The sequence below is a fragment of the Canis aureus genome, chromosome 27 (assembly GCF_053574225.1).
Source record: "Canis aureus isolate CA01 chromosome 27, VMU_Caureus_v.1.0, whole genome shotgun sequence".
Classification (NCBI taxonomy): domain Eukaryota; kingdom Metazoa; phylum Chordata; class Mammalia; order Carnivora; family Canidae; genus Canis; species Canis aureus.
The window spans coordinates 47,047,190-47,073,433 of record NC_135637.1 but is presented as its reverse complement, the minus strand read 5'-3'; positions in this window follow the sequence as shown (position 1 = coordinate 47,073,433).

Here is a 26,244-nt window from a genome sequence, read left to right as displayed (position 1 = left end):
CTGGTAAGCATTTCAGTAAGAGCTTTCCATCCTCACACCAACATTTAAGGCAGTTTTATCTCCACTCCTTTGAAATGAGGGAATAAAAGTGCCCACAACCCATCAGTGACGGAGGCAGGTTTTGAACTCAAGCCTCTGACACAAAAAGCAATTTGCATGCCATTCTCTTTCTGGGTAGGAGGACCATAGCCTGTACCCCAGGATGCTTGTCGCCTGACTGTATTGCCATGATGATGATTAGTGTCCCTTTTCATTTCCAAAGCGTCCAAGTTTGAATGATAAAGTCATGTTGGCAACATTAATGAAATCTCCATAAATTTCTCCCCTCTCAGTTCTGATGTCATCCTTCTTCAGCAGAGTTATCGGGTGCCCTGGGACTGTTGCTCTGGAGGAAAGCTAACATCTCTCTAGCTAAGAATCTGGAACAGTATTAAGAATCAGTGTGATTTTCTTTTTTTTAAATTTTTTTTTATTTATTTTTTCAGTGTGATTTTCAAAGGACACCTTCACTGAAGGAAGACAAAAAGCCTAATAAAGTAGATATTTTTGTTAATACTATTTATAAAGTATTTGAACACTTTTTCAGTAATTCCTTTTAACCTCCTAGAAGTCTTGCAAGGCCTTTCTTTAATTATTTTCCCACCTGTTTTACATTTACAACTATGAGAGGACAAAGAGGACCATTCTCAATGGGGGAGATGAATAGAATCAGAGTTTCTTAAATCCATTGCTTTGCGGTGTTTTTCATTCTGTCACTTTGCTTCTATTTTTATATTTTGCTATTATGTGAAGTGTATCTTTTGGTTGTTTATTACTTTTCCTTTCTTTCTTTCTTTCTTTCTTTCTTTCTTCCTTCCTTCCTTCCTTCCTTCCTTCCTTCCTTCCTTTCTTCTTTCTTTCTTTCTTTCTTTCTTTCTTTCTTTCTTTCTTTCTTTCTTTCTTTCTTTCTTTCTTTCTTTTTCTTTCTTTCTTTCTTTCTTTCTTTCTTTCTTTCTTTCTTTCTTTCTTTCTTTCTTTCTTTCTTTCTTTCTCTTTTTTTCCCTAAGTGAAGACTTCATCCTGGCTGGGTTAGTTTCATAGATCTGAAACCATCTCACAGGGATACTTCTGAGTTTTGTCAAATGCCATGAATGTGTTTGCTATCATAATAAACAGAATTCTTGTGTGACCTCAAAAAAAAAAAATTTCTCCCCTCTCATGGTGTTCAATGATAAGCTGTTATCTCTAGTTTAGCAAAACTCCTCATTCTGTAAAGAAATTTCAGGCATCAATGAATAAGTGCTTGTTCATTTGTGGAAGAGATGCCTGTGACTATTTCCATGAAGGCTGAAGCCGAAGATGGAGAAACTGGCATCTTTTGCACTTCCTGAGATACAGCCGTGCCCTGAACCTGCCTTCCACGGCTGTGATCTGAGGGCACTTGTATCACTTGTGTTAGTCAGTCTCTCGCCATTCAAATGACAAAACCTACATTCAGCGTTTGTTTAATCCAAGAAAGGAATTGAATTTTGAGGTTCCTAACTTGGAGTTCAAAGACGTGCTGTTGTCTGGACACAGCTGGCACCTGAGCTTCAGTCTCTCTGTTTCTCTGTCTCCTGCTCCCTGTCTTTTTCCCAGGTTTTTCCTGGCATGACTTTCATTTCTCAGAAAGGGATAAAGAAAGTCCCTGGCAACCTGAGCACTGCAGTCTTCCTTTGGCACCAGCTAAAAGTCTAAGGACGATTTTCCCTGGACTAAGTGGGATCACATGCTAATCCCTACCATCCTTGTAGGCCAAGGTACAGAATGTTCTGATTATACACACACGGCATCATGTGCCTATCTCTGGAGCTTTATAGCAGGACCGGCAGCAGCTTGAGAACACAGACAGAAGTTGAAGAGGAGCGTTTCCCTTAAAGAAGATAAAAATAAAGAATGGCCAGTGAATGGTGGGCAAAACATCACCGGGAAACAAACCAAACACATGCTGTTCACTGTTCTGCTGCTTTGGTTAATAGAAGAAAATATGGAATGAGGGAGAGAGAAGAGGTGTAAACTAAAAGGGTGTTATTTTCCTACAAGTGGTATAAATGAGTGCCCGTCATGGCCCAACGTTCTACACTGGAAGGGTCACAGGCATCCTAGGGCTTCCTCAAAGTGTGGAATACTACTTCGGGCCTCTTGCTCTAAAGACTGAGTTTGTGCAAGTGGATTGATTTGCAATTTCTGCCAAAACAGAATGTCAGAAACTAAGAGCTTCCAACCACACAAACTTATTATCTTACAGTTGCAAAAATCAGAAATCCAAAACAAACTTTATGGGAGTAAAAGCAAGTGTCGGTAGGACTGTGTTCCTTCTGGAGGCTCCAGGAGAGAAGTTGTTTCTTTGCCTTTTCTACCTTCTAGAGGTTGTCTGTGTCCCTTGGCTCATTACCCCTCCTGCCTCTTCCAAGTTAATTAGTCAAAGTTCTGCTCTCATCCTTACATCTTCTTGTACTTTCCTCCACCTGCTTCCCTCTTATAAAGACCCTTGTGTCTATTTTAGGCCTCTCTGAAGTATCTGGATAATTCAGGATAATCTTCTCAAGTCAAGATCCTTAACTTCATCACATTGTCAGAGTTCTTTTTGCCTTGTAGACTAACATATTCACAGGTTCCAGGAATTAGGACATCGGTATTTTTGGAAGAGCCATTTTTCTGTCTACTACAGTGCACTTAGGTGAATTCGAGCAACCCTGGCCTTCTCACTTAGAAGTGGTTCCACCATCACTTCCTGGATCAAAACACTGAAGTTTTGGGAAATAAACCCTTTGCTTTCTATCCAGGCCAGACTCGATCTAGCAAGGGTGGACACAGGCAGTGGAAGGAAATTGGAGATTTCCTTGGAAGCTCCTTGGAGATCATGGCTTTGCCCTGTAACTTTAAACCTTGGAGGTCATGACTCTGCCCTATAACTTTAAGCCTTCTGTGTCACCCCATACCCTGTCCCACTAGGTCCTTTTACCTTACATCACACACAGTGAATAATTAGTGAATATAGGTGGAACTGAAAGGTGTCTTAGAGTCTCGAATGTTCTGTGGATGCAAACATTTGAGAAGAGGATCCCAATCCTAGAGCCAGCGTTAGATTTGATGAAAACACCTGGCAGCACCAATAATTCTATTGTTTGCTTGTGTATTAAGGAAATTCATAATAGAGCTTGTGATAGATAAATGACATATGACCCTATAATGGCATATAACTTCCTTATATATTATCTGTTCATTTATAAGACACATTTGTTGAAGGCTTACAACACACTGGCCACTAGGTCACTTTCTGCTTTTGAAAGTGCCCCTGGTCCCACAGTGAAGTTTTCTGTATCTCTGCTGAGATGCCTACATAGAGAAAAATTAGTTAATACCTGGCAGGTGTTCTTGAGGAGGACAGTGAAATTACTGAGTGAGCTTTACCAGCACACATATGTCCACTGACTTAAAAAGTCTGGAGTGCAACCTAAAGAATATGCACTTTACAGAATCTCCTCGGGTGATTGACACACACAACCATGATTAAAAGTGAACTTTGTATTCTCAGGCATTCCAGTTAGGAAGGCTCTAAAGTCCTTTGGTGCTTTTCCACTCCCACACGTCATCACTGTGATGTGACCATAAACATAACAGTAAAGAGGTACCTGGTCAATGAGTGGTTAGGATTCTTTCAGTTGCTCAGTTATTGGGAGCATGGAGGACTCTATAACATTCAGGGAAATCTTGACTTTTTGGGTAGAAATACTGAGGAATGTCCAATGGATAAGAGTAGCTAACACTTTATTTTCTTATAATGAGAATAAATCTATGGAGTTCATTTCTGTTTCACTTTTTAACTTATATGCAAGATATTTCTTAACTGGTTTTATGGTTATGGCTATTTGTACATCAGACAGACAACTATACAATAACTTTCTGAAAAGATATTAAAATACCATTATTGGGCAGGGATGTCACAGTAACCTTTGATTACAATTAAATACCCTCCTTCTCTACTTTTTCCTTTCTCTTTCTTTTTGTTCAAAAATAAAAGAAACCCAACTGAGACTTGTTTAGGGAATTTGCTGACATGTAACTTGGAATGATAGAAGTAGTACGGTCTTTAAGCACTGATATACAGAACCCCCAAAATGCTCTCTTTCTCTGCTTCTCTCTCTCACTTCTCACTGTATGTGGGCCTCTAGGTAATAAACAATTTAGCCTTGCCCAAAGAGAAGTCTGGCCTTTGTCCTCAGTTTCTGGGAAATAATAACTGGGCTCTTGGAATGTATGCCTGAGAGGAATATCTTCATCTGCTGGGGATCATATGAGTAGCCTTAGAAATGTGATTTAAGGTGGAGGTGGAACACACCTGTGTAGTTTTAGGGTGGGGGTGGCCATGCCAGGATGACCAACAATGTGAGTTGCTGTGTATGTTGAGGATGAGGGGCTTTAGGTAATAATAGTGTAGTCTTCTTGGAGATTGAGATCACCCACATGGACAGTCAATCATGCCTACATAATGAGGATCCAAAAAAATTCAATACTGATGCCCAGGTGAGCTTGCCTGGTTGGCAATTCTCTGTGCATCTTGTCAAACATTGTGCCAGGAGAGTAATGCATCCAGATTCTGGGGCTTAGGACAACAGAAACCCTTCATTTGTAACCTTTCTGGACTCTGTCCTATGCACTTCTTCCTTAGCTGATATTAATCTGGCTCCTTTTTAAAAGATTTTTATAAATATTTTATTCATTTATTCATGAGAGACAGAGGTGGGGGGCAGAGACACAGGTAGAGGGAGATGTAGGCTCCATGCAGGGAGCCCAATGTGGGACTTGATCCCAGGTCTCCAGGATAAGGCCCCGGGCTGAAGGCGGCGCTAAACCGCTGAGCCACCGGGGCTGCCCTCTGGCTCCTTTCCAACTGTGGAAGGAGCCTCGGTGTCCATCGAAAGATGAATGGATAAAGAAGATGTGGTCTATGTATGCAATGGAATATTCCTCAGCCATTAGCAACGACAAGTACCCACCATTTGCTTCGACGTGGATGGAACTGGAGGGTATTATGCCGAGTGAAATAAGTCAATCGGAGAAGGACAAACATTATATGGTCTCATTCATTTGGGGGAATATACAAAATAGTGAAAGGGAATAAAAGGGAAAGGAGAAAAAATGAGTGGGAAATATCAGAAAGGGAGACAGAACATGAGAGACTCCTAACTCTGGGAAACGAACTAGGGGTGGTGGAAGGGGAGGTGGGCAGGGGGTGGGGGTGACTGGGTGACGGGCACAGAGGGGGGCACTTGATGGGATGAGCACTGGGTTGGCAAATTGAACTCCAATAAAAAAATAAAAATAAATAAACACAACTGTGAGAATCCTATCCTATGAATTCTGTGCATCCCCCAAAATGTGGGTGGTTTTCAAAACCGAGAGTTCACAGTTGGTGTCAAGAGTGAAGGTACTTTGTGGAGAGCTGTGTGCCCTCTAATTTAGGGCAGTTGACTAATATTTTTGCCCCTAAACTCTTTTCATCCTTTAACTTCTCTACTGCCGACAGATGATTCTATATGAAACAGGTGGAAGGGAAGAAATGGATGCACATAGCCCCGAACTTGCATTGTTACAATTAGGTAGCCTCAGACCTTACACAGAAAACATCCTTCTCAGAATCAGTATAAAAAATGTGGGGTAAGGGGTGTAGATCTTTCTTTCTTGAGACATCAGCCCAAACTCTGGAATAACTACAATGGCTAATGAATATGATAAAATGATTAGAAGCCCTGCCAGAATGACATGAGTATGGATGGTGTGGGAGGAACAGTTCCCCAAAAGAAATGTGTGTGTGTGTGTGTGTGTGTGTGTGTGTGTGTGTGTGTGTGTTGGGGGAGTAGTGGGTAGAGTTTGAGAATTGTTTTGAAGTGTTTGAATAGGAAAAGACATTGGGTAGAATAAGATAACCTATTGTCACTAGTACTTTTCCTGAACATTAAAGCTCAAAAAAAGTCTGAGTTGTCCCAGCAGCCTCCCCAAGCAAAGTTGGGTTTCACCAAAGTTAAGTAAAGTAACTTTTTACTGATGTGTGAGAGCTGGAGAATTCACAGGAAAATATTGTTTTAGTTATGAAAACACACACTCACACCCCAGAGATAACAGAATATGGTAACCCAGTGTTTAATGTAGTCATGAGTATGTCTGTCTTAAGGGTTCAGTTTTGTTAGTTTTGAGTCATCATTCAAATAGTTCTCAGATATTGCTACTGTTGTCACTGTTTCTTTCTTTTTTTTTAAGATTTTATTTATTTATTCATGAGAGACACAGAAGAGAGAGAGGCAGAGACACAGGCAGAGGGAGAAGCAGGCTCCATGCAGGGAGCCCGACGTGGGACTTGATCCCAGGTCTCCAGGATCACACCCTGGACCAAAGGCAAGCGCCAAACTGCTGAGCCACCCAGGCTGCCCTCCCCCCCTTTTTAAAAAGATTTTATGTTGTCACTATTTCTTTATGACTCTGAATATTATGGTATAATTTGTTTATTGTGCAACAGAAATGGGAAGCCCCTGGGAACTTGATGTAGTTTCCTCTTCTTCTCACCCTCTTCATTTCCTTCCTCCTTTCCTCGTCTCTGCCATTTTGTCCTGTCCTTTTTAATAAGTACTAAGAAATTGGAAATTTCCTGATTAATCAAAATGGCAGCTTAATTCAAATAGCTAGTAGAGCAACAGTTTCCCGTATTTTTTCTCACTAAGAAATCTGGAAATACAAAATGTGACTTGCATCATTTTTTTTGCACGTGGTTTTACATTTAAAATTTTTCATAAACCAAGATTATTTTAAAATTGTTGTCAAAGGAAACTTGCTAGCTATTTCTCTTATTTTTGTTTCCTGAAAAACTTATTACCTTTATGATTCACTCTGCAATTAATGACCTTTTCATAGTAAGGGGATTTGACTTTGACATTATACTAAGGGAAGTGAGTTTCACGAGAGCAGATCCTGCAGAAGGAGCTGAAGAGAGGATATCTCAGGGCACTGGAGAGAGATTTTCTTGGGAATAGAGAGGATTTCTTGTTCTATTCTTGCTGTGAACTTGAGTAGGCTATTAAGTCTTTCTTTCCCTCAGTTTCCTCTTTTCCAAAAGGAAAATAATGAAGTTACTCATCACAGGGCTGTTGAGAGGAAAGAATGGCTTAATATTTATAAATGTCAGAATAATGTTTAGCATGTAATAAATATAAAGTATGTGTTAGTCACTGTTTCCATCCTCGACATCCTCCTCCTTCTTTGGCTATTGGTAAAAAATTGTTACCCTTTTTCCTTTAAACTTGCAAAAAAACTACATTCCTAAGTTGTGGACAGGGAAATTCTCAGCTTTAAGTTGAGATAGTTGAAATGTTTAACAAATTCAGACTGACTGTAAAGTATTTATGCCAAAATTAGTGCTTGCTCAGGCTTTGTCTAAAATGTCTTTGTGTCTCCGGGAGCCTGGGTGGTTCAGTTGGTGAAGTATCTGCCTCCAGCTCAGGTCGTGATTTCAAGGTCCTGGGATCAAGCCCTGCATCAGGCTCCCGGCTCAGCAGAGAGTCTGCTTCTCCCTACCCCTCTCCACCTACTTACGCTCTCTTTCAGTCAAATAAATAAAATCTTTAGAAAAATAAAATGTCATTGTGTCTCATTCAAATGTATAAAAAATAAACTTTACTCTAAAATGTTTAAATCTTATTTTGAAGGTTAATTCAAGTCATTATCCTATCTGCATTTGTAAGAAGCTTAAAAAGAAATCACAAATTGAAGTTTTTAAGGGCCTAACAATCACATTATTGTGATTAAACACAGATATGTTGGTAGGAAATGTGGGAGTTCTTACGCAATTAGAAGTGAGTTGAAAGTACATCTAGGAGCAAGGTGAAATGATCAGAATGGGAGAACTTGGTTACTGAACTGAAACTTGATCGGATTTTCCACTGTAGAGAACTTTTACTGTGAAAAGTTGAGAAAAAATGTTCAAGAGCACAAAATATTAAGTAAAGCCAGAATATGCAATGATGCACATTATTTTCTGAGACAGGAGAGTAAATTTTGCTTCTCAAAGTTATTCATTAACGTTAAGGAAAATAAATTCATTAATAAAATTACCTCTATAATATACAGGGCCATTTCTCTATGAAATTGACAGTGGTTATTTCCAGATTCCACAGAGGCATATTCAGGCATTTAGTGATTTTCCCCCTGCTTTGTCTATCTCATTTGTCAAGATATGAATCCATGAAGAAGTCTGCTTATCTGATTTTGCCGTGTATGGGCACAAGCCTTCATGGTCAAGACAGAATGTTGACATCTTCTTATGATATTTGGAAGGTGTCTTGGGATTTTAAGAATATGTGAGAAGATAATTTTGCCATCCTCTTTAATGACAATTATATATTATTTAAAACTCAGATATATATGTAATAACACATCAAGGATATAAATAGATTTTGTTATGAGTCTGGTTTTCCTTACTTGAAATTAGATGATACCCCTTAACCAGTGTTATTAAGCAAATATTTCCATGCTGAAGTAGATTTATCTTCTGTCTCTTGTGAATCACACATTGCCATGTTCATTACTATTTATTTCAGATGTCTGTTTATCTGCCAGTCTTTTATGAGAGGTAAATACTTGGTTTACACTTGCATAACTTACCTAGAGGCATTTGCTACAGCAAATTTTTCTTTTAGCACAATTTTTTGGGGGGAATTTAAATAACTTTATTTTTTATTTTCTTTAAAATCAATTAATTAACATATAGTGTATTATCAGTTTCAGAGGTACAGTTTAGTGATTCATTGGTTGCACATAACACCCAGTGCTCGTTCCATCATGTGCCCTCCTTAATGCCCATCACCCAGTTACTCCATCTCCCCCCACCTCCCCTCCAGCAACCCTGTTTGTTTCCTAGAGTTAAGAGTCTCTTATGCTGTGTCTCCTCTGATTTTGTCTTATTTTTTCTCCCTTTTAGCACAATTTTTGAGAGGAATTTGTAAGAAAGGTTTTTGCTACATTCAAATATAATTTTCAAAATTCTGGATGCTAGCTCTTTGGCTGATGTCAAGAATGTCTACATGAAGCTTTAGCCTTTGTTCCTCTCTGTGCTCTTGGCCAACGGGGTTTTCGCAGTCCTGATCAGCATCCTCTGCCCAGAGATTGATGATAGTCCTATTTAAAAATCTTCAATGGAAAAAAACTATTTCCTATTCAAAATTAGCACTGAAAAATGTCCCACTATGATACTTTCTCTGTAGTAGTATTAAGCATTTCAGCACCTAAAGCTTATTACAACCTTAAATACTTCAGGCTCAATATCCTATCAGGTACAAGATCTGAAGCCTAGGAAATGAGGGAAGTAAATCATCCTTTAACACAAAAAAGACAGCTACCAAACTTTTATTATCTAGTTCAACACTGAGCTTTGGTTATCCAAAAAAGAATTTTCATAACTGTATTTATAATGAGAGACATAAAGATCAATTGTTAAGTGGATTATTTTGTTAGGGCTGTCATAACAGACTGGCTGACACTAAAATAAAAAAAGTTTATTTATTTTCTCAGAATTTTGAGAAATCCAACATCTAGGTGTTAGTAGGGGTGTTTTCTTCTGAGACTTCTTTCCTTCTCCTATAGATGGCATCGTCTCCATCTTTGTTCACATCATCTTCTCTGCACTAGGCTGTGTCCAAATTTTCTTTTCTTACAAGGACACCAACTCATTTTGGATTAGGGTCCACCCTAATGACCTCATTTTAACTTAATTACCTCTTTAAAAACCCTTTCTCCAAATGTTACATTTTGAAGTGCTGGAGTTTAGGACTCAGCCTAATGAATTTTTGGATAGATACAATTCAGCTGATAATATTAAGATATTCAGAAAATTGACAAAGTAGGGATACATTTTGAAGAGTCTGGCAACAAGGGTGATGACCTCAGATACTTATTTCTTCATCTTGATTAATGCTTTTCCATTGTTCACATCTTTACTTTATACCAATGGATGACAATAACATGAGAAGAAAGGCAAAGACAATCTTGACCAGGTAGAAAATTAAAATAGGAATGGATATGTATTTTTAACCTGAGCAGTTTTTAGGGAAGGAGTTCACATAATTTGGGAAGGTGTTTTGGGCAAACCAGTTATATGTTATGTGTCATTTCAGGGGAGCCATAAACCACCTGAAATATTCTAAGCACTGTGTTTTTATGTTTGTTTGTATATTTACAGATTCATGGAGAATATTCCAATCTTTACACAACTTTTAAAACAGGTCTATTTTCAAAGAACATTTAAGAACTTCTTTTTTTTTCATTTAAGAACTTCTAGTTTGAGATATTCTTTAAGAAATGAAGGAATAGTGGAGTATCAGAAAAAGTCACAGAAGAAACATGACTTGAGCAAAGAACATATGCAAATCATTGACTTATGAATACTTTTATATGTAAACATGTAAGTTACAGAGAGTTTCCAACTTATCAGTCACTGAAATGTCACCAATTCAACTATGAATGGATTTTTTAAGATCCTAAATAATGGTAAATAAACATATTTTTTGATCTACTAATTCCCCCTACACATTTAAGTGATAATAGTGATTTAGATAGTGGGGTCAAGAATTAGAGCCTGGTTCAAATCCCTTTTGTACTCCTTAACTATTTGTGCCCTACTTTGGGCAACTCATTCATTTATTTTAAGCCTCAGTTTCTATATCTGTAACACAGGGAGGGAGTAAATAACCTCTTCATATGATTGTGGTGAAGATTAATCACTCATTTTGATGAGACCTAAAATCTACACTAGGGATAATGGTTAGATCTTTGTACGTTCATAAAAATATTAATGTTCTTGTTACAAGTGTACAAACTATGCTGTTTTCATCCTCTTCTCAAAACAGAGAGACCATTTCTATTAATCATGGATCTTTAAGTTCATTGCCTAGTAACTGTTCTATTGCATAGTTTGGGTGAGTCTCTGAAGAGCCAGATAATTTATCACATTTTAAAACACAAAATTTTAGAATTTTCAATCAAATGGAGAGTTCTGGTACCTACTATCGTTTAATTTTGTTTCTGAGACAGTTTTCTTCTTTTCCCTCCAAGGTAAAACATTCTATTAATAATGCTTCCAAATCGCTTGCTATTTCATTTGTATTGTCACAGTATACTCTGTCCAGGTTATGATTTTAAACTATTCAAAAAATAAAATGTTGCCCCTAGGAATTTATTAACATTATAGTAGCCTTAAGCGACTTGTAGATAATTTTGAGTCTTTTGAAATATTTATATATGCTAAGTGACAGAGGGAATCTTAAATGAATTAATCTCTCCCCTGTTTATAAAAGAATCATAAGTTCATTGTATAAAATTTAAATGAAGAAGACAGGTGACAAAAATAGAAATCTCCCTAATCCCATGGTTAGAGAAACGATTTTCCTATAATCAGGTCTCCTCCTGTCCTGGATAATTAAATATAGAATAGAGGAGGTTAGGGGCACCTGGGTGGCTCAGTCGGTTAAGCATCTGACTCTTGATTCCAGCTCAGGTTATGATCTCAGGGTTGTGGGATTGAGCCCTGTGTTGGGGTCCATGCTCAGCACAGAGACTGCTTGAGATTTCCTCTCTGCCCCCACCCCTGCTAGCGTGCTCCTATGCTCTCACTCTCTCTCTCAAATAAATAAATCTAAAAATATATATATACAAGGGGTTAGGAGATTTAAGTTTGCTCTAAACTGTCCTCTGTGCCATTGATGAAGTCAAGAAAGGGTCAGGTCTAACCTGATCAGAGAGCAAGAATTTCATGAGGTTTTATATGATTCCAAACTCCCAGGTCTTCACCTATACCATTCCACTCTTGATACTCTATCCATACTTTCTCCACCCTACCTGTGTGGTAATTGACACAGCTGTCACTCTTGTCTGAGTGGTCTCTGATCCTTGCTAATACTAACACGTTATTGAACTTCATGACCTTTGGCACCACATAGAATCCTCAAGAATCTGACCTAGATCTCTTAAGGACTTTATGACAAGTCCTAAAAATCATTCATTCATAGGCCACATATGAAAAGATGCAGAATCTTTACTTTCCCATCATCTCTGGCCTGTGTACAGAGGTGCTGGAACTCACTCGAAGGTCTTATGTATGCCTTTTAAGAGAGGAACTCTGGTTAGTTAGCTGGGCATGAAACAAGAAAGCACACCCTTTATTTTTCCTGATATTCTGCTGAGCATTGAACTAAGGGGGGAAAGCCCCTTCCAACACACACCTGTTGCATTTTATTATTAGATCTCTACATGAATATCAATAATAAAATTAAGTGTATGCCTTCATGATAAGCACTGTTAATGAATTTTCTGAAATGAATGATCAAATTGGTAAGGAATGTGGAAGTATAATTATAATTAAAATTTTGTGCCACATGCCACAAAAATAATATTAGACAATGGTGTGAGATGGATACAGGTTTAAAACACATCAAAACACCCTCAGGCTAGCATGTGGTTGTCAGGAAAGCTTTTCCAAGTCGATCTTTCTATGTCAGAGTTCTGACCATGACAATTACCAGCTCACACACTTCTCAGGACTCCACAATGTCGATCTGACCAAATCAGTGACTTACATTCTGTAGCAAAGCTCCAAGAATTTAGCTCCAATCTTATCTCTTACTACTTGAATAACATCTTTGATACTCTCTCAGAACTATACAACTAACTGATAAAAGTCATTCAAAACTACTTTTGACACATAAACAGCTTAGGTAATGGTTAAATTGCAAAAAGCAAGTTAGTTTATACCCATCCCTTTCGATTTCTTGCCACCAGGCTTATGAACTACAGCATCTTTCAAAGCTTAATAACTTACTAGTTTGATGGGTCATATTCTGAAAGTAAATTTTAAAATAAAACTTAACAAGTGGGCATGACATTTATTTATAATTTAAGATCTATTTTTTGTTTTAAGGAGGCCTCTTTGACCCCTTCCTTCAAATTAGGTTACATCTCCTGCATAATTTTATACTTTACCTTTTATAGCATTTTTCAGTACATTTGGGATTAGTCATTCTACTTATTCCAACCTTCTGAGATAGTAGGAATCATGAGGACAGATTAAAAAAAAGATAAAAAGAAAACATGCTTTATTTTGAAGTGCTTGGGTGACTCAGTGGGTTATGTATTCGACTCCTAATTTTGGCTCAGGTCCTGATCTCAGGGTAATGAGATCAAGAACCACCTAAGGCCCTGGACTGGGTGTGGAGTCTGCTTAAGATTCTTTCCCCTTCTCTCTGCCCTTTCCCTCCACTCTTTCTGTCTTAGAAAATAATAAATAAATAGCTTGCCTTATTTTATTTTTCTGCATCTTCTTACTCCCTATTCTGCATCCAGAGTGTCTAGCACAGAGTATAATACATAGCAGCTGCTTGGAAGATCAGTGCTGAATAGAAATTAATTTCCCACTGCTTTTCTGTCAGAGTCTCTAAAATGTCACAAAGACACTTAAAGCTTATCCTAAAACAGAAGCTGTGAGCTCCCAGAATTTCACGATACCCTACTAGCCCTAGTGGAATCCTCCCGTGTGTTTCATCTCCATAGATAGGGGCCACCCCATACATCCAGAAAGCTGGGTATCATTCTTACTACTTCACCCCTTCTCCTAAGGATTATTAATTTCATTTCCTATGCATGTTGAGACTCCTTCCAGGTCTCTGTATCCCGCTGCTACCACCCTGTTTAGGCACCTTCATCCTTTATCCAGCCAAGTCAGCAATCTGCTTTTATTTTTTATTTCTCTTTTTAGAAGATTTTTTTTTTTTATTTATTTGAGAGAGAGCACAGCAGCAGGGGCAGGGACAGAGAAGGAGAAGTAGGCTCCCTGCTGAGCAGGGAGCCTGACTCAGGGCTCCATCCCAGGACCCTGAGGTCTTGACCTGAGCCAAAGGCAGATGCTTAAATCTATCTATCTATCTATCATCTATCTATCTATCTATCTATCTATCTATCTATCTATCTATCATCTATCTAATCTTCTATATATATATATTTATTTTTTATTTTTTAAATTTTTATTTATTTATGATAGGCACACAGTGAGAGAGAGAGGGAGAGACACAGGCAGAGGGAGAAGCAGGCTCCATGCACCGGGAGCCCGACGTGGGATTCAATCCCGGGTCTCCAGGATCGCGCCCTGGGCCAAAGGCAGATGCTAAACCGCTGCGCCACCCAGGGATCCCTATATATATATATTTATATATAAACATATTCTTCTTTATCCATTCATCTATGGATGGACACTTGGGTCACTCCTGTAATTTGTCTAAGTAATTAGGCTATAAACAAGGAGTATATATATTTTTGACATTGTGTTCATTTTCTTTGAGTAAATGACCAATAGTGGAATAACTGGATCATATGGTGATTCAATTTTTAATTTTTTGAAGAACCTCCACAGTATGGAGCTTCAGAATTTTACAAATGGCTCCACCAGTTTGCATTCCCACCAACAGGGCACAAACATTTCTATTTCTCCACATCCTCACCAGCACTTGTTGTTCCTTGTTTTTTATTTTACCTATTATGACAAGTGTCAGGTGATATCTCATTGTGGTCTTGATTTGTATTTCCCTGATGATGAGTGATGTTGAGCATTTTTTCATGTGTTTGCTGGCCATCTGGATGTCTTCTTTGGATAAATGTCTGCTCATGTCTTCTCTCATTTTTAATTGGATTATTTGGGTTTTTTGATGTTGATGTGTAAGTTTTTTATATATCATGGATACTACCCCTTATCAGATATATTGTTTGCAAATATATTCTCCAATTAAGTAGGTTGTCTTTTTGTTTTGTTGAGTATTTTTCTTGCTGTGCAGAAGCTTTTTTTTTTATCTTGATGTAGTCCTAATAGTTTACTTTTGCTTTTGTTTCCATTGCTTGAAGAGCCATATGTAGAAAAATGTAGGTATAGCTAATGTCAGAGAAATTACTGCTTGTGCTCTCTTCTAGGATTTTTATGGTTTCAAGTCTCAAGGTCTTTAATCCATTTTGAGCTTATTTTTGTGTATGGTGTAAAAAAAATGGCCCAATTTCTTCGCCTTCTCCTTTTCCTCCTTCTCCTCTTCCCCCTCCTCCTCCTTCTTCCTCTTCCCCTTTTTCTTCTCTCCTTCTCCTTCTCCTTCTCCTTCTCCTTCTCCTTCTCCTTCTCCTTCTTCTTCTTCTTCTTCTTCTTCTTCTTCTTCTTCTTCTTCTTCTTCTTCCTCTCCTTCTCCTTCATCTTCATTTTTGCATATAGCTGTCCAATTTTCCCAACACCATTTGTTGAAGAGACTTCTTTCCATTCCATATTCTTGTCTCCTTTGTCATAGATTAATTGACCATATAACCCTGGGTTTATTTCTGGGCTCTCTATTCTGTTCAGTTGATGTGTCTTTGTGTGTGTGTGTGCCAGAACCATATTGTTTTGAATATTCTGCTTTGTAATAGAATTTGAAGTCTAGGATTATGATATCTCCAGTTTTGTTCTTCCTTTTCAGGATTACTTTGGCTACTCATGGTCTTTTATGGTTCCATAAAAACTTTAGGATTATTTGTTCTAATTCTATTTTGAAAAGGATTGTAGTTAATCTGTAGATTGCTTTGGGTAGTATAGACATTTAACAATATCCATTCTACTCATCCATGGAGATGGAATATCTTTCCATTTGTCTATATTGTCTTTAATTTATCTCATCAGTCTTTCACCTCTTTGGTTAAGTTTATTTCTAGATATCTTATTATTTTTGGTACAACTGTAAAGGGGATTGTTTTCTTAATTTCTCTTTCTGCTACTTATTAGGGTATAGAAATGCAACAGACTTTTGTATATTGATTTTGTATACAGAGACTTTATTGAATTCACTTATAAGTTCTAGTAGTATTTTGGTGGAGACTTTAAGGTTTTCTACATACAGTATCTGTTATCTGCAAATAGTGGAAGTTTCACTTATTCCTCATAAATTTAGGTGTCTCTTTTTTAGTATTTTATTTATTTATTCATGAGAGAGAGAGAGAGAGAGAGAGAGAGAGAGGCAAAGACACAGGCAGAGGGAGAAGCAGGCTTCATGCAGGGAGCCTGATGTGGGACTCGATCCCAGGATTTCAGGATTACGCTGTGGGCTGAAGGCAGGCGCTAAACCGCTGAGCCACTCAGGGATCCCCAATATTTGACCTTTCTTATGTTCCCTCTAAACCTATATTGTTGAGGGATTTTATCATGAATGAATGCTGCACTTTGTCAAGTGCTTTTTCTGATTTTATTGAAATAATCATATGGTTCTTATCCTTTCCTTTATTAGTGTGATGTATCACATTGATTAATTTGGAATATTGAATCACCCATTCATCCCAGGGATGAATGTCACTTGATCACAGTGAATGATTTTTTAATATATTTTTTTCAATTTAATTTGTTAATATTTTGTTGAGGGTTTTTGCATCTATGTTCATCAGAAATACTGTCCTGTAGTTCTCTTTTTATGTGGTATCTTTATGTGTTTTTGGAATCAGGGTAATCTGACCTCACAGAATGAATTTGGAAACTTTCCTTTCTCTTCTAGTGTTTGGAATAGTTTGAGAAGAATAGGTATTAATTCTTCTTTAAATGTTTGATGGAAATTACCTGTGAAGTCATTGGGTCCCATAGTTTTGATTGTTGGGAGGTTTTGTTTTCTGATTCAATTTCATTGCTCTTTATTGGTCTGTTCAAATTTTTCTACTTCCTCCTGATTCAGTTTTGGGAAGTTTTATGTTTCCAGTAATTTATTCATTTCTTCTACGTTGTCCAGTTTATTGATTTTTTTCACAATATTGTTTTACAATTGTTTGTATATCTGGGGTGTCAGTTTTTATTTCTTCTCTTTCATTTGTGACTTTGCTTATTTGAATCCCACCCTCCCCTCTTTCTTTTATGGGTTTGGCTAGAGGTTTATCAATTTTGTTGATCTTTTCAAAGAACCAGCTTTTGGTTTCATTGATGTGTTCTATTGTTTTTAAGGTCTATTTCATTTATTTCTGCTACAATCTTATTTCCATCCTACTAGTTTTGGGTTTTGTTTGTTCTTCTTTTCCTAGATCCTTTAGGTATGAGATTTGATTGCTTATTTGAGATATTTCTTACTTCTTGAGGTAGGCCTGTATTCCTATAAACTTCCCTCTTAAAACACCTTTTGCTTCATCCCAAAGATTTTGGACCATTGTGTTTCCATTTTCTTCTGTCTCCATGTGTGTATTGATTTCCTCTTTGATTTCTTAGTTGACATATTCCTTGTTTAATAACATGTCATTTAACTTTCATGTATTTGTTTTCTTTCCAGATTTTTTCTTGTGGTTCATTGCTAGTTTTGTAACATTGTGGTCACAAAATACGTGTAGCATGACTTCTGTCTTTTTTAATTTGTTGAGACTGGTTTTGTGGCCTATTATATGATCTATTCTGGAGAATAATCCATGTGACCTTAAAAGGAATGTTTATGCTGCTGTTTTAGGATGTAATGTTCTGAATATATTTTTTTAGATCCATCTGGTCCAGTGTGCCATTCAAAGCTACTGTTTCCTTGTTAACTTTCTGTTTGGACAATTTATCCATTGATGTAAGTGGGATGTCAAAATCTCCTATTATTTGTATTACTATTGATTTTTTCCTTCATGTTTCTTTCTTATTTTTTTAAAGATTTTATTTATGTTATTCTTGAGAGACGCACAGAGAGAGGCAGAGACATAGGCAGAGAGAAAAATAAGCTTCCTGCATGAGCCTGATGCAGGACTCCACCCCAGGACCCCGGGTTCACACGCTGAGCCAAAGGCAGATGCTCAACCACTGAGCCACCCAGGTGTCCCTCCTTCATGTTTCTTAATCAGTGTTTTAATGTATTTGGGTGTTCCCATGTTGGATGCATAAATATTCACAATAATTGTGACTTCCTGTTTTGTTTTCTTTATTGTTATATAGTATCCTCTTTATCTCTTGTTACAATCTTTGTTCTAGAGATTATTTTGTCCAATATACACATTGCAACCCTGGCTTTCTCTTCACTTCCATCTGCATGATAAAAGCTTTTCTATCCCTTCACTTTCAATCTGCAGGTCTCTTTAAGTAAAAAAATGTATCTCTTGCAGACAGCATATAGATGGGTCTTGTGTTTTATTCCATACTGCCATCCTATGTCTTTTAATTGCAGTGTTTAGTCCATTTATATTCAGGGGAAACTATTGATAGGTTTGTACTTACTGTAATTTTGTTACTTGTTTTATGATTTTTTTTAAGTTCATCTCTTGCTTTTTTTCTTCTCTTGCTCTCTTCTCTCCTGGTTTGCTGGCTTTCTTTAGTTATTATACTTGGATTACTTTCTCTTTATTCTTAACATATTTATTACCGGTTTTTTATTTGCTATTACCATTAGTTTATATATAACATCTTATGCATATAACAGTCTATATCAAGTTGATGGTTGCTTAAGTTCGAATGCATTCTAAAAACTAAATTTTTACTCTTCTCCCCCCACATTTTAGGTATATGGTGTCACACTTTTCCAACCTTTTATTTTATGAATCCATTGACTAATTTTCAAAGATATACTTAACTTTACTGCTTTTGTGTTTCCTACTTTTCATACTCCTGCTTACAGTCTTTCCTTACCACTCAACGAATCTCCTTGAACATTTTTTTTTCTTTCAGTACTTTGAATATCATGTCACTCTCCTCTGGCCTGCAAAGTTTATGCTGAAAAATTGACTGATAGCCTTTTGGAGTTTCTTTTGTATATAGCTGTTTTCTTTGCTCTTGCTGCTTTAAATTTTCTTCTTTCTTACTAGTTTTTGCCATTTTAGTTTAGTAACTATGTATCTTGATGTGGACCTTCTTGGATTGATTTTGTTTGGGGCTTTCTGTGGCTCCCCGATGGGGATTTCTGTTTCTTTCTCCAGATTTGGGAAATTTAAGCTATTATTTCTTCAAGTAAATTTTCTGTTCCCTTTTATCTCTCTTTTCCTTTTGGGATCCTTATAATGTGAATATTATTATGCTTCATGATGTTGCTGAATTCCCTTCTATTCTCACTTGTCATTCTCATTTTTCTCTCTCCTTCAGCTTGATTGCTATTATTCTGTCCTCCAGGTCACTCATCTGTTTTTAGTTTCATCTAATATTCTTTACGTCTAGTATATTTTTAATTTCAGTTATTGAGTTCTTTATCTCTGAATTGTTCTTTCTTATCTTTTCTATCTCTTTTTTGAGAGCCTGACTGAGATCCTCCATCTTTTCCCAAGTCCAATGAGTATCTTTATGATCTTCATTTAAAAAAAAATATTGGAGTTCAATTTGCCAACATATAGCATAACACCTAGTGCTCATCCTGTCAAGCGCCCCCCTCAGTGCCTTCATCCAGTCACCCCAACTCCTGCCCACCTCCTTTAACACTACCTCTTATTTATTTCCCAGAGTTAGGAGTCTCTCATGTTCTGTCACCCTCACTGATATTTCCCACTCTTTTTCTTTCCTTTCCCCTTTATTCCCTTTCACTATTTTTTGTATTCCCCAAATGAATGGGACCATATAATGTTTGTCCTTCTCCGATTGTCTTACTTCACTCAGCATAATACCCTCCAGTTCCATCCATGTTGAAGCAAATGGTGGGTATTTGTCATTTCTAATGGCTGAGGAATATTCCATTGTATACATATACCACATCTTCTTTATCCATTCGTCTTTTGATGGACACCAAGGCTCCTTCCACAGTTTGGGTATTCTGGACATGGTTGCTATAAACATTGGGGTCCAGGTGTCCTGCCGTTTCTCTGCATCTGTATCTTTGGGGTAAATCCCCAGCAGTGCAATTGTTGGGTCATAGGGTAGCTCTATTTTTAACTCTTTGAGGAACCTCCACACAGTTTTCCAAAGACCTTCATTTTAAGTTCTCTGTCAAGCATATTATCTCCCTTTCCTTGCTGTGTTTTGTCCTCTTCTTTCATTTGGAACACATTCCTCTGTATCTTCATTTGCCTCACTCCTTGTGTCTGTTTCTATGTGTTAGAAAAGTCAGCTAATTCTCCTATTCTTGCAGGTAGTGATTCTATGAAGAAGAGGTCTTGTAGTGTCTTGCAGCACAGTGTCCCCCATTTACCAGAACCTGGTGCTTCAGGGGTGTCTCCTATGGGTGTAGTGTGTGCCCTTGCTGTTGTGGCTGAGCTGCATTTGCCTTCAGTCCAATCATCTACAATGGCTCTCTTTGCTAATTGTGGGCATGGCTTTGTCCTTGTGTTTTTTAGAGAACTGTGGAAGGCATGTCTATAGAAGAGCATGGGAGGGGGACAGGCCATGTTAGCAAGGTGTGTTCTGGTATACTGTGGGAAGATGAGACCTGTACTTGCTTTGGAGAATTGCTGAGGGCTGAGGTGAGGGGGAGTTTGCAGAAGAGTGTGGGAGTGGGACACGCTGAGGTAGAGAGTGTTTGTGCTGTGCTGGTTTTTGCAGATGTACCTGTATTCAGACAGATAGTGGGATGCGAGGTGGGGAAAGAAGTGGTACCCACCAGCTCTTTTGGTTTTGGAAAAATTTCCTAATGATCCCTGCCCCTCCAGCACATGTTCTGAGATTAATAAATAATCTCCCTCCCATACACCTTAGGCAGTTTTCAAACTGCTGCCTCAGTGCTATATCTCAGTGGGGCTGTTTGTTATGCTGGCTCTTAAAGTGTAAGAACCCAGTTTCTTACAGCTCTCCAGCATTCTCAGAGCAGGGCCCACTGGTTTTCAAAGTCTCAGGCATTAACCTTTCTAATCATAAGAACTCACACAGGTAAGCCCCTATGGTTTTCAAAACCAAATGTCATGGGGATTAGTCTTCCTAGTGTGAGTCCCCTGTGCCTGGGCTGGGGTCTGCTCCTCTTCCATCACTGTGGCTGTAGTAGCTCTCCTTCCCCAGACACTCTTGGAGGTCAGTTTGATTTCCAACTGCATCTCTGCCCTTCCTACCCTTGTGGAGGTGGCCTTTTTTGTTCAGCTGTGGAGAGTCTGTTCTGCCAGGCTTTGTGCCATTTTATGGGTTATTTACACTGATTTGGGTGTTATCTAAGTGTGTCGGTGGGACGAGGTGAGTTTAGAGTCCTCCTACTCCACCATCTTTCCTCTGAAGAGATGGTCTTTCGGACTTTGAGGACTTTAAAGTAGACACAGTCCCTTTCTGTTCATTAACTAAGATTTTTCTTCTGCAGAATTTGTCTCACCCTTCAGGTCACTGTTAGGTGCTCTTTCTTATCTATTCACCCTGTATTCTGTCCTTTGTCCATTAAACAATAGATAACATAGACACAGTCTCTAATGATTTTTAATACAATATGAGATATAAAGAAGTGACACTTAAAACTAAATGTTTATTATTATATTATATATAGCTTTATATATTATGCATTTTGTTATTATTACATCACACAACAGAGTTAAAACTAGTTAGAGATAAATACATTTATTTAGTCAGATATGTGGAGATCAAAACAGTATATGATTTGTTTTTAAAGATGAGGTTAGAAATACAACTTGATATGTTAGCTAAGTGGTCTTATTTTATATTATATTACTTAATTAAGTTTTCTATGCAGTCATGAAGAACACTGGCAGACCTATACAAATGTGGCATAGAACATCAAAAAGAATACTCTCAAGGAGCAAGCAGGAAATCTGATTCCAAAAGATGGACAGGAGGTGAGCCTGATAAGCATAGTTCCTTCTGCCAAGTTTACAATAATAGAGACTTTTCTTGTATGGAAAACAAGTGAAGTAATGTGGGTAGGTCAGGGATATCACTTTCAATTCACTATTGGTTAAAATAGAAAATAGTTTTTAAAATTTTCCATTTTGATAGAGGCTTTTAATTTTTTCTATCAATACCCTTTATAGGACATAAATAATACATTAAATATATCAAGATCACTTTTAGTTACTTCATGTTCTACTTTTAGTCATGTTTTGAATGTCTATAAAGGCAAGAGCCTTTTTATTTCCAGAGAATTGGGTTTGACCCAAGGAGATAATATTCATAAGAGTCATCACTGCCTAATGACTGGCAACTGCTTGAAATGCTGTGAGGTTTTGTTTTTATTCCATCCTTCAAAGAACACTTATGGCTGCAAAAAATGGGCAAACATCTTTTTGCTGTTTTAGGAAAGGAACCAAATTATAAATACTTTTTGAAAGAGTTATAGGGGCACCTAACTCAGTTGGTTAAGTGTCTGCCTTTGGCTCAGGTCATGATCTCAGGGTCCTGGGATCAAGCCCCATGTTGGGCTTCCTGCTCATCAGGGAGTTTGCTTCACTCTCTTCCTCTGGCTCCACTCCTGCTTGTGCTCTCTCTCAAGTAGATAAATAAAATCTAAAAATATAAATAAAAATTAAATAAAATAAATAAGAGTTATGAACTAAATGGCTTAACTTGAGAATGCATGATAGGCATGCCTGGGTGACTCAGTGGTTGAGCATCTACCTTCGGCTCAGGGTGTGATCCCGGGGTCCTGGGATCCAGTCCACATCAGGCTCCCCACAGGGAGTCTGCTTCTCCCTCTGCCTGTGTCTTGCCTCTCTCTGCCCTCATGAATAAATAAACAAAATCCCCCCCAAAAAAGAATGCATGATATTGAAAGCAGTGAGTATTTGAAATTGGAAGACTTGATATGATGTGATGATTTATCTGTGTGACTTAATTTCTGATACACTGTGGTTTCTGTAATAGATGGCATCTAATATGCCTGCCAGCGCTGGTGTTCCATGATTAGGGCATGAGGCATTTGCATCTGTTATTTAGATCACTGTTCTAAAAATCAGTTTGCTAATTAAAACCTCTGGGAGCTTAGTAAAACATTGGTTCCCAGTCTCCATCCCCAAAGCAGATGATTCATTACTTCAGGGATGGGACTCTGGAATCTGTATTTAAAAATATCTCCAGAATTGAACCAGGTCATATTATGTAGATCTAATTCAAACCACAATGAAATGAGTAAAGACTGGAACAACGGATTAATTTCGCAATTGAGAGAGTCTTAAAGTTATTTTATTTTTAATTCTAAAGTAGAAAATCTAAGTTATAAAAACTTAATGCAATATGCAAAACAAGAAAAAAGTTTTAAAGTCATTCATAACCCCACTATCTAGAGCAAAAACTGTATTAACATTATTTGTTTATTTTTAAAATTTTATTGGTAAATTGTGCATGTGTGTATATATACCTATTCATATTCTAAATATATAAATTATTTTTCTATCTGATTAGTTTTATGTCACATTCCACTTTGCTATTTATTTATTTTTACCTAAACTCAAATGAGTATTTCCTATAATTAAAATTGTTTGAAAATACAATTTTATCATATGATTTCATTTTTGTGTATAAAAAGCATTATTAACTGCTCTTTATTATCTATTTCTAATTCTTCACAATAGCAAACAGAAAGACTGAAATAAATATCTTTGATTATAAATGCTAGTTCCCAACTTTTATTAACTCTTCAGTATAGAGCCCTAAATATGGGATTACCAGATCAGTGGGCTATAGCAGATTGAAATGATCGTGTGAAATGTTGTCAAAGATTGAATGAAGATTAATATGGCCATGAGAATCAGAAAGATGAATTAATTGGCTCAAGATTATGCACAAAGAGGTAAATTTTATTAATTGAGCCTTCAATTTGTTCTGTCACAAACAAGATTATGTTGCATAGATAAATAAGGTATAACTACACAAGAGGAGAGAAACTGTATGTATCAGGCATCCAGGTGCCTCTTAACCTTCTGTGTGTGTATAGTGGATGATTGAATAATTGACATCCTATCTCTTAGGACAAATGTGGACAACATATGATTGAATAATTAACATCCTATCTCTTAGGACAAATGTGGACAACATATCAACTTTACGACATAAAAATGAATTCATTGAGTCCTAATGAAAATCTTTAAAACTATTTTCTAAATTGTGTTTTTTTATTTTTTTATTTTTTCAAATCGTGTTTTTTTAAAGGAAATATTCATCATCACTGTAAAAATATGATTTAAAGTCTCCCCAAATGTCTTTATATACATAATGTATGTGCCTCACTGTTAACTGGTCAGTTTGAATTACTTGCCACTTCAGAAAACTGAATGGGCATTTGGTGAAACTGACAAATGAACTAAAAGAACAATTCAAAAAAAAAAATACCTGAAAGAGAGGCTCAACGTCTTGATCTAAAAGAATAAATTTCAATCCCAACTCTGTTATATCATTCATGAAATGTTAACTGACTGCCTTAGATCACTGAGTTTTAAGGCATCTTAAACTAGAACAGCTACATAAAACATAAGGAAAATAGTGATTTTGATGTCTCAAAGGAGTAAAATGCACCTGAATAGTACGTATGGATTGTTTAAAGTTAGCACTTAATACGTTGGATACCAAAGTGTTATAGTTATTCATTTAATTACTATAATAGATAATGTATTACTTTAACAACAAGAATAATTGAGCAGTTGAAATTTTGGAGTGTAGATGCTCACAATTCTTAGTAAAAGCTACTGCGTGCGTGTTCTAACATCTGTTATTAGGGTTCTGTTCAGGAAATCAGGAACATGATGCAGCATTGTGCTAGATGTTTGTAAATCACCTAATCATTCATTCAGTTACTTATTCATTAAACAATTATTTACTGAGTGTTTATTATGTGATGGCACTGAGTTTGGTGTCTGGCTCACAACAGTGCTTCCTCACTCTTGAGGAGCTGTCATTCTGATGAGCATAGATGTAGGGAGCAAGACAATGAGCAGACCACCAAAGAGCAAGATGTCAAATGGTGATATGTACTATGAAGCTGATAAAACAAGATGATGTGAACAGGAGCGAAAAGCAGGTGCAGATGCTTCTTGTTGGGATGTCAAGAAAGATGCCTATGTACTGACAATTAAGTGACAGCAGGAAGCAGGCCTGGGGATGTGGTCTTCTAGCAGAGCCAGAGGCTAAAAGGAAGGCCTGAGACTTTCAATCTTGTATGAAAGACAAGAGTAAAGGTAATATATCTGTCAATAGTGACAGAGGACAGCAGAAAGGTGTGTAGGAGCTATGTACAGTATGAATTTGGATTCTCCTCTAGGAGCAAAAGGAAGCTATTGTAGGTCATGCTCTTGGGGGTCATTGGCATGTTGTGTTGTTGTTGGATTGGTGGTGGTTATTTTACACACTAATTTATTAATCTTCATTCCTTTCTAATTTCTATTCTTATTTTTCCTACCTTAGGACTTCCTCTGACTTTCCGATTAAGACTTAAAAAAAAAAAAACTATCCTGGAAAGGTATGCGTTCTGTAAATGTCTAGTCTACTGTTTTTGCTAACTGAATACAATTATTCAGAAATATGTAAAAGCCATAAGAATAGCTCAACAATTGCAGACGTTAAACACATCTGTGTAAGGGAATGAAAAGATAAGCCACAGAGTAGGAGAAAATATTTGCAAGTTATATTTCTGACAAAGTATTTCTATCTAGAATATGTGAAGAATTTTCAAGATGAAACAGAAAACAATCCAATTTTTTAAAAAAATGGGTAAAAATTTGAATAGACATTTAAAAAAAGATGTGACATGAAAAAGCATATAAAAAGATATTCAATATCATGAATAATTACATAAGTACAACTTAAAACCAAAATGAGATGCTTTTACATAGTTAGAAGAATGTCCGTAATGAAAAAACTGGCCATGCCAAATAGTAGTGAGTTTTTAGAACACTCAGACATTGCAGATGAAGATACCAAATGTCACATTCACTTTGAAAATGATTTGATGATTCCTTACAAACATACACTCACTTGCTATATCCCGCGCCTAGAAATATTCCCCAGAGAAATGGAAACTTGTATGTATACAGCAGGTCCTAGCAACTGTTTATAGCAGCTTTATTCATAATCACTAAAAACTGGATACGAATCCACATGTCATTCAGCCAATGATGGGATTGTCAGTGCCTTCACACAAAGACACTTGGAACACACCTGCAGGTGAACAAGCTGGCTTTATTATTCATTGAAGTGAGGAAAATACTTACCAGGGAACTGTGAGGTAACTGAGCCCAAGATGTCAGGAAAACCTGACATGATTTGGTTGATTCTGGGGAGTCTTAGGAAAGCGAAGTTCACTCTAGTATTATAGGTAAAAGGGGTGGTTCTACGATTGGGCATCTCAATAA